The sequence below is a fragment of the Manis javanica genome, chromosome 11 (assembly GCF_040802235.1).
Source record: "Manis javanica isolate MJ-LG chromosome 11, MJ_LKY, whole genome shotgun sequence".
Taxonomy (NCBI): Eukaryota; Metazoa; Chordata; class Mammalia; order Pholidota; family Manidae; genus Manis; species Manis javanica.
In genome coordinates, this window is record NC_133166.1 from 100,258,349 (window position 1) to 100,270,573 (window position 12,225).

Sequence of the window (12,225 nt, forward strand, 5' to 3'; positions counted from 1 at the left end):
CCCCAGAGCCCCTATCCTCTGCCATCTGAGGAGTCCTCCCCAAAGCCTGTAGGAGGGATTGATTTCCCCATTTTCCTGCTCCCTCCCCTACTTGCTGGATCTATTGTCATCCACCATATTTTAATAACCTTTGATCGCCGCCACCCATCCAGCAGGAGGGGGTGGGCACCGCTGGGGCTCCCCCTCCCTCTGGTACACACACAGCTGCACCCTCTCTTCCATGAGCAGGAAGAAACGCCCTCCCTGAGAATACCCTCAGCCTGCTGTGCTGGAGATAAAGCCTACTAGCAGCAGGATCCTAAAAGCCAAGGGAAGTTACCCATTTGTTGGAGAACTTGACAGGGCCAGAGGCGGCTCAGACCACCTGGAGGGAACCAGACCCGTTACCCACCCACAAATCTCTTTCAGCAACAAACTTTGAGAACAGCTTGTTTCTAGCAGCTTCCTGGATAGTGTTTGCCTAATCCATCTGTCCAAAATCCCTCTCCAAACACAAGGTTTCCTGCCCTGCACTGGCAATCAGAGAGCTAATTATCTGGGATCAGAGATGGAATGGTGGGGGTGGGGGTGGGGGTGGGGGCAGGGGGGTTCCTTTTAATTACAGAGAAAAATTCACCCAACTAATGTCATCCAGGCCATTGGGATTAGAACTGAAGCCCCAGTTTGACATAGGTCAGTTAGGGAGGGGGCGTGCCCTGTGCTGTGGGCTGGGGTCTTCTGCTCTTCACTGTCTCTGGGGTCTGGGATAAGGGTGGAAGGAGGGCCCGAGGAACTCCTCTCTTGGGAATGCAGAAGAGGGGTTGTATGCGTGTGTGTGAGCACGTGCATGCATGTGTGTTACAGCCTGGGAGAGAGACAGAGAGACAGCACAGAGAAAGACGAAGGCAGAGGGAACAGGCATTCAGAGAAACAGGAATTGATGGGAGACACACAGGAGAGAGGAAGAGACGGGCAAGTGGGAGTTAAAAGGAGGTCGCTAGTGAAAAGAGACACACATGTTTAGAGACCACCGCTCTCTCCCGCACTTCCTCTAGGCTCGAGTCTCTGCCATTTTTGCCTTTCAGAAGGAGAAGAACAGAATGGCAGCAGAAGCAGGCCTCTCCCCTGCCTTCCTCTGTTCCCTCTCCCAACTCTCCTCTGGTGTCCAGCACGCTGACCCCGTTGTACCCCACACAGTGCAGGTGACAAATGCTCTTGGCCTGGCAGGGGGACAAGGATGGAGTGCAGAGCCTGGACTCCGCTGGTAATCTTGAGTCTCTTCTGAAAATGGGGCTCTTGGCCAAATAGTCCTTGCCTTCTTTCCTACAAGAAGAATCTCTTGGTTCAGAGAGGCATTCATTCATTAATTCTTTCATTTTACAAATAGTTAGGGCGCATTATTGTGGGCAAGACCCAGAGCTGATCTATGGTTTGTTATTAGCCCAACAGAATGCAAACTGAGCTCTGGCTCCAAGTTGTAAGTGGTATTTCCCTGCTTGCTCCCTCCCTTCCAGCACCTCACACATACTTAGACCGTCCTGGGAACAGTCCGGGCCCTCGCTCAGAGACATCCCTGGGCCTACTCCTACCCACAGAGGCAAAGGATAGCAGCACGTGGTACAAAGACCTGAGAATACACCAAGGCAACATAAAATGGAATGCCAATTCATACATGCAAACAGAGTATGTGAGCGCATGAGAATAATTATTTTTATGTATTCCTATCCCACTTCTTTCCAAATAAGGAAATAAAATCAGTGACTTATAATAAAATATCTGGTAAACATATGGCATGAAAACTAGGGTGAAGATTCCAAGCCACAAAAGGGGCGTGGAGATAAGTATGCTAACAGTAAAGCCAATATATAGCCTCTAGGACCCAGCATCAGATTTGGCCTGAGCATCCTGGCAGCAAAATCAAAAAAAGAAAGGGGATGAACTAGAAATCCTTACTCTCAGATAGAAGGAAGTATACCTATTGTTCAGGAGAGACAATTCCCAGACATTACATTCTGTAAGTGATTGATCATATGAGACCTTGTACAGAAGCCAGGGCAAAAGTTTGACATCCAAATCAGAAGCATCTTTTGCATGGTGATTCTTATATTCACACCTACTGAAGTGTTAAGGCTGTGACATCTTTGTAACAATCATCATTCGATGAATTAATTACTCTCATGGAACAACCAATAATAAAGAGCAAGTGGATAAGGCCATTAAGAAAACTGAAGCTTGCTGGTTAAGCTGTTGTGGCACAAGCTTGTGACTTTCTGGAGCTCTAGCTGGATTCAAGGAGAGAACGCAATTTTTTAAGCACCCCAGTGTGCTTGGCACTCTGCTAAAAGCTGAATAAAATGAACTACATAGGTTCAGCTTCTGACATCTGGGAATCCATAATTTTCGCTGACACTTCTATAGGGGCTCAGACAACAGAATAAGAGCATTGAAATGATAGACAGTAAGATACTAACATCATATACAAGACAAAGTTGAGTGCATTTCAGAAGGCACATGGCTCAATAAAAAAGGCTGTGTAGCTTTGCGCAGTGGCAGTATCAGAGCCAATGAGGTTTATCCGAGGCGCGATTATTGCTAATTGAAAAAAAAAAAAAAAAAAAAAAAGGCTGTGTAATCAAACTGACCAGGGAATGGATCTCTACCCCTGTGTGAGCTAAGGCAAATTACCTAATTCCTCTGAACCCCTGTTTCTTCATCAGTAAAATGGGTTTGGAGGATTAAAGTAGACATCTGATGTAGGGTGCCTGGTGCCCCATCCAACACACAGTATGTGCTCAGTAAGTGGTAACTACACTCTGTTCTAGGAATACCAAATACGGCTAGATTCCTGGTGTGGAGGCGGGAGTCATGGGCAAGACATGGAGAAGCAGGAATTCCCAGAGGACCCATTGTGCCTTCTGAGAAATCCCCTCAGAACTGTCAGCTTCCAACTGGTTGGGACTGTCCAAAGCCCCTTCCACAGCCGTTCCAACCTAGGGTCTCTGTCAGGAGAACCAGAATCCTCTCTCTCTTTGCTCAGCTTCTGTCACTGCTTGATGGGGAAATCCATGGCCCTCCTTTCTGTCACCTGTTTTCCTTCCTCCTTGGAAATGCCTAGGACATGGGTTTTGCTGCCCTGCAAAGCCATTACTTAGGTCCGCCCTTTGGTGCCCAGACCCACAATTCTTTGCTTGTCATGGGGAAAGTCAGGTGCCAGGTGGATGAGGGGCACTCCTGCCTCTCCAGAGGCACTCCTTGTCCACTCTGGATGTTAGCCAGCCCCAGGCAACCTCCAGGGGACAGCAGAAGAGGTGAGGACCAGAAGCCATGTGACAGGCCCCTCCCTGACAGGGGGCACCCAGAGCTCTCCTGAGCCACAGTGCAGGGCAGGGAGAGAGAGGCAGAGGCAGGTGCCGGGGCAGGGGCCAGGCGGGCACGGGGCCTGTCAGGTACACCCCTTTGCCCACCCTCTCCCCTCTGCTGCTTCCCAGTTCCTCCGGTACTTTCCAGCTCGCTGCTAGATTGTCAAGAGCTATGAGAGGCACAGTGCTGTTCAGGCAACGACTCCAGTCCCTGGAGAGGTGTAGCACTCTTTTCAGAGAAAGAGAGAGAGAAGGGGTGTGGGAGGGGCACAGAGGGGGATGCTGCTGTACTTCCCACAAAGGCTAAGCTGGGGCAGCTCCTTCCGGCTCCCTTTAAGGAGCAGATTAGAAGTGGGCAGGTTTGCCCAGAGCAGCCCTCTGTCTGCAGGGGGAACCCTGGAGCCTCCCCTCACTTTTCTCTTTTTCACAAAGTCAAAAGGGTCTGAGTCAGAATGCTGCCACCCTTTGGCCCCCGTGGCCTCAGCCCCGGTCGGAGATGCCAGCAAAGCCCCTCCTTCTCGCTGAGTGGCTGCCTTCAAAAGCAGGCTGAGACCCGCAAGTGCCAAGGCCCCCACCTGCTCCCTGCTGCTCCCTTGGACAGGGCATAGTGGGCATGACCCCTTGCCCTATGGACCCCTGACAAATTCCCTTCCTGCCCAACTTTTCTCCTGAGCCTGGTCCCACCCAAGTTCATGTATTAAAAGTAAATCAAAAATTCTTCACCTCCATAGAGCCCTTTCCAGTGTCCCAAATGCTTTCACATTCCTTATCTAAATTTTTCCAGCCTTGTCATGCAGGCAGTATTGTTTTTTACCAGTTTTATAGATGACCAGAGTGAGAATTAGCTCCCTTAGGTGAGTGCCCCTGTGTGGCCTCTGCCCCAGGGAGTGGGGCTGTCAGCCCTGACCGGACAGTTGACACCATTCAGAAGGGAAGATGATTAAAGTGTGGGGCTTGGAAGGTCTAGAAAGGAAACCAAAAAAACCTATGAAATAGCTGCCTAAGACAGGCCTGCGTAATCTTTAATCTCTGTCACCTTCAGATGTGATCTGGCTCTGGGGGGGGATTTTTCTAAGGTTGTTATTCGGTTCCACATTGTGCCTAGAATAGTTCCCTGCAGACTCGGCCCCTGTCTCCTGCTCGCACCCTCGTAGGGGTGAAGTGACATCTGGCTGCCCAAGGTCCAGGAGCACCCAGCATCCTGGGTGCCAGAAGGCTCTCGGGCAGGGAGGATGCGGGAGACTGGAGAAGAAAGGCAGGGGCTACGCTTGCTGACCCTTGAACCCACTGGATGGATATCCATTCTGCTAATGCTCAGAGAAAACACAGCACAAAGTTTGCTCCTCACAAAGCCAAGCCCGGCTCCCCTCCTTCACCCACCCCAGTGAGATCCCAGCACCTGTTGTCTGCTGTACTCAGCCACCAGCAGTGTCTGCAGGCTGGCACTGTGCCCGGCAGCTGTGGGTGTCAGTGCAAGGAGGGGGTGGGCAGCAAGGAGAAGCAGGTGTCCAGCCAAAGAGAACAAGGTGATCGGGAGGGCCTCTGAGCAGTGATGCCAGCACGTGGAGCTGGAGTCAGTCTCAGATCAAGCAGATCGGATAATCCTCACCCTTACCCCCCCCCTCAACCTCACCTTCATTAGAATGATCTAGCCCCAGAAGAACAGCAATGAATTAATTAGGGGTCTGTTGTAATGAAGCAGCTCATTATTAAAGTCCCTCTCCTGGGAAGGAAGATGGGAAAAGGTGTGAAGATGACAGCTATTCAAACAGAATCTTTTCAAAGAGCTAGCCCCTCCCTCAGCTGTCTGTTCTGCCCTTGGGCCCTGCCAGGGCCGGGAAGCCCACATCCCAGAGCTGCATACAGCGCACCCCTGAGCCGACTGCTCCAGATTGCAGGGTGTAGAGGCTTTCTGACCTCACTTCCCTTCCCTTCCCTCCTCCTCTGATGCTCTCAGACCCCCAGCTCTGACCCCATCTTCATGACCTTTAACCCGGCCTTTCCATCTGTCTTTGAGCTGACAGAGCTCCAGCCTAGTGGCCCTGGAGTTCTTTTCATAGCAGCACCTCAAGAATTTATAGTACCTTCCTTGTAAGAGCTCTTACCAGTCCAATGGGGAGCCAAAAAGATCATTTCAGCAGAAGCAAATGCATACAGTGTGTTTATGTGCCAGGTTCCAGAAGGTTCCATTGCAGAGGGGTAGGGGAGATGGCCAGGCAAGATTCCCTGCTTTTCTACCTATTTTTTTTAGAGATGGGAAAACAGAGAGATGCCTATAAAAGTGAAGGCCTAACAGAGTTGAGATTCTGGCCCTTCTGCCTACAGCTGTGTGACCTTGAGGAAGTTACCTCACCCCTCTGTGCCTTAGTTTCCTCCTCTGTAACATGGGAATAATAGAGTTCTTGTGAGGATTAAATGAGAAAACGTGTATAAAGCCCTTAGCACCATGTCTACCAGTGATAGGGCCTAAGTACATGTGAGCTGTTGCCCAGTTTCATTGATTCGTTCATCCTGCCGGCATATATTATGTAAGTCCTACTGTGTATTTGGTGTTACCAAATGCAGTGAGGTGAAGATGTACAAAAACGTGTCTGTGTTCTAGGAACTTGCAATCTTAGGAAAAATAACTGCATGTGTTTACAAGTAACTCTGCCAAGAGACACACTAGGTGCTATGGGAGGTCAAAGGAGGGATCAGGACAGGCAGGCTTCATGGAGGAGGTGGCATTTGGGTTGGGTCTTGAAGGTTGGTTCGGATCTAGGAGGTAGAAAAAATTGTCAAGCAAAAGCATGAAAACCAAAAGCCTGGAGACACAGTTGGAAAATGGCGAGGAGGCCATATTAGCTAGACCCTTGGATGACAGATTGAGGAATGTGAACTTCTAAATCATCGATGGGTGGAATCTAAGGTGTTTCCTGGGTGTATGCATGGATGCATGCAATGATTTACTTCTTTTCATGTTCCGAAAGTAGGGTATGTTCATCCTAAAAAACAAATTAGGAGACTGAGATAAGCGAGAGAAAGAAAATTACAAACACCTAAAATGTAAGGATTTTGCATACAGAAAAGGCAGGATCAAATAAGTGTTTTAAGAAGATTAATCTGGCAGTATTTGGTAGAACAGATTAGAGCAGGAATATGCTGGAGGCAGGGAGATTTCTCAGGTTGTTGCAGTAGCCCAGATAAGAGGCAAGAGAGACTCAGACCTAGCCCGTGAACAAGGGAAATACAGTGACATGGAGGTGGTCTCTGTTGCTGTCAGTTACCATGCATTTTCTGCACCATGGTTTACACATGCCACATGCGTTTCTTTAAATGACTTTTCCTTTTAAAATCTCAGGGAGTCTCCTGCATTCAGGCACGTGCCCAGGGTCAGATAGCTGTGCTCAAAAATCTAAACCTCCCTTCCCAGCCTTGCAGTTCAAAATGCCATCCTCAGTGTTAATGAAAGCAGAAGATTGCTGTTCCAGATTATAAAATGCAGGGCAATTTTAGCCCTTTGAAAAGAATGAGTTAATTAAGACTGTAATAACCCTTTTAAATACCCCACCCTTTGCTCTTTTTCCAGACTGCAGGTGGCCTTCTTTGTCACCCTGGAGGAAACAGCAGATGATCTATTTTTTTTTGTCTCCCAGGACTTATCTCCAGGGACACCCAGCACTTTTTTGGTGTAATTTTTAGTCCCAGTGCAGGCATTGTCCTCTTGTTTGACTTAAGGAACACTGAGGCCCTAGAGAGTGAGAGAATGAAAAAGACAGAGGACAGGCTTTCGAACCAGGCAGACTGAGCTTTGAGCTTTGCTTTTCCACCAACTAGCTGTGGAATCCGGCCCTAGACACTTAACATTGCTTATCCTTTGAAACGCAGAGGGCTGCCCCATAGAGTCCGCAAGATCATTCACGTTTATATCTCCAACCTTTTGCACACTGATTGACATGCTCAAGAGACGTTTGATAAATATGTTACACTAAACTGAGGAAAGCAAATAGGTGATTCAAAAGCTCTGTGTACATCCAGGCCCAGGACATGCAGTTTTCCTTGGCCTCCTCCCACTGGGAATGGAATGGGGCCTTTCCAAGATAGTCAACCTGCGTGTCAACATGCCTAATTCTCACCACACCCTATTCCAAAGCTGGCTTAGGAAGGCTTCATCGCCCTCTACATGGACCCTGAAGGGTGGTTCTAAACCATTCCCAGTTCCGAAAGCCGAAGAAGTTAGATTCCAACCTGAAAGAGTCAGGCCATCCCCAGGCAAGCAACCTGTGTGTGGTATTTTGGACAGCGATTCTCAGAGCCCCACATTGCTAGAGCTTTGGGTAAACAGAGATTGCGATTTGGCAGAAGTTGCTCATTATTCATTATTAATTCCTTCTCCTACCCCTCTGTGCTCCCTCAACTCTGTGTGTTCCTGTGAATTATTGCTTTGCCGCTGTGTGATTTGATTTCATCTGAGGCTGCTTAATGCTTCGGCTGTCCCTTGCTGTGTTTATCTTATTGTTTCCCCGAACAGTCAAGTGCTTCCTCTGGCCCTGGCAGCTGTATCTTGTTCCTGGAGCCTCCTGACCGACCCAAGTCTTGAGCTCAAGCAGGGTTGAAAGGTGGGGCTGGTCCAAGACCAGAGCCCTGTGCTCCAGAACTACCCACTATAATTCGCCTCCAGAAGCTCTTGTCCTTTCTCAGGCCTTGGAGCTCAAAACCCTCCCTTGCAGAGGTAGAATCAAGGATTGGATGCTTCTGCTTCTAGGTCTTGATGTCATTCTCCCCAGAGTCCTAAAGGGAAAGGCCCCTGGGACAGGGGATTCGGTGTCCCCCTGAAGCACAGTTTGTCATTAACCACAGGAAGGCATGAAGCAGAGGCTGCTCCTCTCAGATCTAAGGGCATCATGGATCAGTGAGTGAATGTCTGGCTATCTTTCCTGGCTAATGAGGAGCAAAGAAACCACAATTTAGAAAAAAGACTCCTCCCCTCCAGTCAGCCTCCCGGGTCTAACCCCTGAACCCTTACTTTTCTCATGGTAAGTGCTCAGTAAATGGCTACTACCTCCCTATCCTTTGGAGCCCGGCTCTTAATTTTCTGACTGTCCCAAGATGCAGAAGTCCTGAGAACAAGTGGTTCCTCTCAGGACCCCCTCCCCACATTCCAGAAGAAAGCCGGCCTCTGAAACCCAGGGACTCTAGCCCCATGCATCCCTCTGCAAGCCCCCACCCCCACCCCCAGTTTAATGTCTAGAGCAGATTCCTAACATACACAGAAATAGAAATAATTGCACATGGAAATGTCAGTCTCCAGTGTCAAAGCCCTGGTGATTGACCGGCAACTCACTGGGGACCAGTGCTGGAAGCATCTGCATGTGTATGTGAGGATGTGTGTGTGTGTGAGAGAGAGAGTGTGTGTGTGCATGTGCCCACACACCAGCATGGGGTGGGTGCAGCAGAGTTCTCAGTGTTTAGCACATCTTAGTGACCTCCTTCCTGTCTATGGACTGGAGGGACCCTCGGCCTTGTTTCCCCTCTTCCTCTTCTCTCCTGGCTCAGTGCCACCCCACAGGCCAAATGTCCCCTGCTCCTGTGTCCCTCTCCAATTATCCAAGCATTTAGGGCCAGGCTCCCAGCAGTCCTCTAGGGAGCCTCAGCCTGCCGGGCTATGACTCACAGTTAGCTGACGTTTGCACAGGTCGAGGATTGGGCTGAGGGAACCAGAGGCACCCTGAAAGTTAGGGCTGCTCTTTCTGCATGTATGTGTGCACACATGCACACATGTGTGCAGGAGGCAGGGAGAAAGGATCTCAGAGACTGAATTTACCAAAGGCTTCAATCTATAAATAATTCAGGTCATGAAGCTCTACAAAAATAAACTTGAGCCTGAAGCTCTCGCGCGGCACCAAATGCACAGCTGCAGATACTCTCGCTCATCAGCTCATTCCCGAGTTCAGTCTGAGCAACCCCAGGCCCTCTCCACCTTTCCCCTCTTTAAAGGTCTAAACGGGTACATGCACACACATGCACACACATGCATATACCATGCAAGCCCAGAGTGCTAGGACAGCAAAAAATACAAGTAATAAAAGGCCTCTTCCAAGGTGGACTTAGGACGTGAGGGGACTAACCCAGCTCAGTGTTGCGGCGCCCTGAGTAACTGTGTGCCAGAAGCCTCTTCTTCTCCAAAGGTTCTGGTCTGAGAGACCAAGTTTCCAAGAAAACTGGGCCCAGACATGGTGATCACACCTTATATTTGCACCACACTTTAAATTTTCCGAAGAACTCATACCTCTAGTCTTGCTTTTCAGTTCAGGAATCCCCTCCTCCAGGAAGTCTCCCTATCAGGGCCTCTCTCAGGCATGGAGGGGCTACCCACCCTGCTTGCTGGCCTCCTGGGATCCCATGCAAACCTCCTCTCCCACAGAGTAGCCCGTGTGTTTGTGAGGACCAGTTGGCTTGTCCAGTCCCCATTCCTGCCTTTCCGAAGGGGACCATTTCTTTCAGTGTCCCTCTTAGAACAGGCCTGGCTCACTGTCGTCATGTGATAAATGAATATTGGACGATGCTTCAATTCATAGTTAATAACTCATTTCATTCTCACAACATCCTTTTTGCACCCTTTAAGGCCAGGAGTTAACCACCTTCAGACAGCAGCTATGGAAACTATTACACAAAGAAGTGAAGTGACTTGCCTGAAGCCACATAACCAATTAATGAGAAAGTTGGGATTAGATCCCAGCCCTCCAGACATGAACCGGTGCCTCCCTCCGCATGGCAATGCCTCTCAAACCAATCTGTTTCCTACTGACAGGGCCCAGAAAGAAGACTCCCAATTCTATTGCTCTTCAGTAGCTCTTGCAAAAAAAACCAAAAACAAACCTATTACTATTACCACTACCATTAATAATAATAATATAAAAATACACTATATTATTATTGCCAAATCCCAAGCAAGAGTTCCATAATTTAAGGCTAACTGAAGAAGAAACTGAGGCATGAAAAAAAGGACCCTCAGGTAAGCTAGTTAATTGGATATGCTGATTTGAATTGGATGTTCAAGTAAAGAGGCTGTCATTAATTTCTGTACAGACCTAGCTGAAAAAAAAAGCTAATAGGATTATACTAGTTCATTCTCATTTCAGTGAGGCCCCTCCCACCTAGAGGACCACACAGTAAATCTCCCCTGGATTTCCTGTCACATAGAGCTGCCCCCAAAGCCAGCTGTGATGAACTGGTGTTCAGCCCCAACCAGGGTCCCCCCAGATTAGGTTCTGAGTTTATTGTTGCCCCACGGGAAACAAGTGATTGTTCCACTTAGGCCGTGGGGTCTGAGAGAGGAAGGGTGGATAAGGAGAGAATTTGGGCTTTGCCAACATGTCTACTCTGTTCTTGGAGGCAGTGAACAATTCTCTTCTCAATGTTATCCTCTTACAAGAGTCACAGCGTGGCTGAGAAATTGGGCATCCCAGCCCTGCCAACCTTTGAGCTGTGTGATCTTAGAAAAGCCCCCTGATTCTCCCATGCTGCAAAGCTCCCATCTGTAAAATGGAAATAATATTTACCTCTGGGGTTCTTATAAGGATCAAGTTAGTTAATTTTTGTTAAGTACCTTCAATAGCACTCAACACATCCTAAAAGGAGTAGAAGTGGTAGCTGTTATTATGTTCTTTAGGCGAATAGGGCCTTCTAAAAATTCACCAAGTCCACCCTGCCACCTTCAGGCAGGGCCACATTTAACCATGAAGTGAAAGACCTTACCCTGTGTTCAAAATCCACCGGAGAAGGGGGTTACGGCCTCCTGTGGTCACTCATTCCATTGTCCAGGCTCCCCTCAATCGTAATTCTTACTGGTACCAGCCTAAATCTGCTAGCACAACAGTGTAGGCACATTTTGTCTTTTGCTGATCTCAGTGAAGATGTCATCCTCCACTATAGCCAACGGTCCTTATTCTACCTTCTGAGCTTTGTCCAAGCAAAATGGCCCTTGTAGCTTCTGCATATCCACTGAGGTCAAGCCCTCCCAGACAAGAGGAGCCCAGCTGGAAAGGCATGGTCAAGAGACTGGCATGCACCTGTCTGTGCCACCTCCTCCTCTGCCCCATCTCCTCCCCTGCTTGGTTGATGCCAGGGCCTGTGCACCTTGGTCTGATAATGCCCTTCTCATGGCCTATTTGTGGCCTATTTTGGTTTATTGTTGTCATTGTGGTCACTGAAATCTGGCCATGGGCACAAAGAAAGCTGAAGAGAACTGTCATGTTGCGGGACACCACAGAGTAGACTCAAATTTGTTGGATTTTAAAGTCCCACTTTTGTTTAGGACTCCCTGACAGTCCTCTCACATCCATCCTGTGTCCAGCAAGGATGGAGGACAACTTTGAAACTCAAAACGTCCTATCCCAGACAGACAAACCTGGGGTGTGCTGGAGCTTCGAGATCCTTCTCCCCAGTCAGGCATGACGCCTTCCCTCCATCAGCCACGTGCCTTCTGCTGGCCCACACCGGCTGCAGCCCCAGGCCCTCCACTGACCAGCTGAGTGCCTTGAACAGAAACGCTCCAATGAGATGAGCTCCAAAGCCCTTGAGGTTCCAGAAGTTTTCATAGGTCTGTGATTTTCCTGCAAGAGGCCCTGAGCAGATCGCTCCTTCCTGCTATTCAGAAAGGAAAACTGAGGTTCAGAGATAAGATAACTCATCTAAAAGTGTACCGGGAGGCAGAAAACAAGCCCAGGTGAAAACAGAGTCAGAGCAGAAGCCCAGGAAGCCTGAGGCCCAGACCTGTGGTCTCCCCACTTCGGTGGGCTGCCCCAGGGGCCCACAGGGACGTGGGGAGGGGAAGGCGCTCAGCGGCTCCCCTGGCCTCTCCTGCCTTCTGCCTGCCAGCCCCTGCCCCCACCTCATTCTCTTGACC

At 49.2% G+C, this 12,225-nt stretch overlaps 1 protein-coding gene and 1 pseudogene across 2 annotated transcripts in view; both read left to right on the forward strand.

Moving 5' to 3' along the window:
• PLXNA2 (plexin A2) overlaps positions 1-12,225 on the forward strand; it is a 201,046-nt gene that overhangs the window by 77,718 nt on the left and 111,103 nt on the right. The gene's annotated exons all lie outside the window — the stretch shown is intronic.
• LOC118971862 (U4 spliceosomal RNA) lies at positions 2,515-2,596 on the forward strand (annotated as a pseudogene).